This window comes from Mus caroli, chromosome 7 (genome assembly GCF_900094665.2).
Source record: "Mus caroli chromosome 7, CAROLI_EIJ_v1.1, whole genome shotgun sequence".
Taxonomy (NCBI): domain Eukaryota; kingdom Metazoa; phylum Chordata; class Mammalia; order Rodentia; family Muridae; genus Mus; species Mus caroli.
Window position 1 is genome coordinate 27,545,583 of NC_034576.1, and position 1,724 is coordinate 27,547,306.

A 1,724-nucleotide genomic window follows, 5' to 3' on the forward strand; every position below is an offset into this window, starting at 1 on the left:
CAGGCGGATTTCTGAGTTCGAGGCCAGCCTGGTCTACAAAGTGAGTTCCAGGACAGCCAGAGCTATACAGAGAAACCCTGTCTCAAAAAGCCAAACAAAACAAAACAAAACAAAAACAAAAACACACAAACAAAAGGAAAAAAGATGCGCCCTTTCCTTAAGACACTTAAAACTGGGGCTGGTGAGATGGCTCAGTGGGTAAGAGCACCTGACTGCTCTTCCGAAGGTCCGGAGTTCAAATCCCAGCAACCACATGGTGGCTCACAACCATCCGTAACGAGATCTGACTCTCTCTTCTGGAGTGTCTGAAGACAGCTACAGTGTACTTACATATAATAAATAAATAAATCTTTTTAAAAAAAAAAAGACACTTAAAACTGGATGCCGAAGTACATACACATCTGTATTCCCTGAACTGGGGAGGTGGAGGCAGGAGGATCAGGGATTCAAAGCCAGCTTCTCCTTAGCTATCTTGTGACTTCCAGCCAGACTGGACTCCAAAAGAAATTGTGGGGTGGAGCAGGGGAGTATGGGGTGGGCTGTAAGTGGGTGGGTGGACAGAAGGACCCACCAGGGTAGGACAAAGTATTTTACTGCCACCTGCTGGAAGTTGACAAATATAAATCTATGATGTCCAGGACAAATACTGTGCTGTGTAGCCATAATATGTCTGCCCACCTCAGAGTTAGCCAACGCACTCAGCACATTTAGAGTAGATCAGCACCTGGCGAAGAGCAAGCGCTGTTTAAGTGTGACTGTAATCAACATAATTATCACTTTTGTGTCTGAAAGACGTTTATCTGCTGAAGGTTGGGGTAGTGGGTCAGAAATCCAGAGCACCAGCCCTACTGTTTCCTGTGAGCATGTTCAAGCATGCATAACTGCTTGCTTGCAGAGCCCAGTGGTTTTCCCCTAATTTCCCAGCTCTAAGAAGGAGTTACCACTGCCAAGGCATGGTCACACCAGTGTGGACAGTGCTATGCTTTGGTTTTGGCTGGCCTGGAGCACTGACCTCTAATCCAGAGATCCACTGTGTGTCTTCCATCTTATTACATTCTAGTGTGTGTCTGTGTGTGTACGCCTCGGTGCACATGTGGAGCTTGGAAGACAGCCTGCAGGAGTTTGTTTTCTCCTTCTACTATGTGAGTCCCAGGAACCAAACTCGGGCCCTCAGGCTTGGGCACTTCGCTAGCTAGTTTCTTTCTTTTCTTTCTGAAGCAGGGTCACATGTAGCCCAGGCTGGTCAGATATTCATAATGAGGAGAGGATGGCGTCGGTACTCCTCCTGACCCTTCCTCCTCCTTCCAAGTGTTAGTGTTACAGGTGCACATGACCATACCTAGTCTTTTTGTTGATAACTCTGCCCTCCAAAAGTCTCTACACCCCTTAATGTCTCCACACCCTGTGCTGCAAGGGAAACTGAGGCAATCCTGAGAAGTGACTTAGAACAATTCTCGGGTGGGTACTATGAAAAAATTAAAAGCTGGTTTTCCTCAGGTTGGTGGGCGGAGAATTCTGTGGAGTAAACACGTAGAGCAGAGGATTTAGAGGAGCATTACCGTCACTTGGAGGTTGGAAAGATGGCTGGTTAAAAGCACTAACTGCTCTTCCTAGAGAGGACCTGAGTTTGGTGACAGGTACACAAGTTGGGTGTGGCTCAGACACCCTGCAACTACATTTCCAAGGAGATTGGAGGCCTCCCTCGGGAACCTGACCTCCAAAAA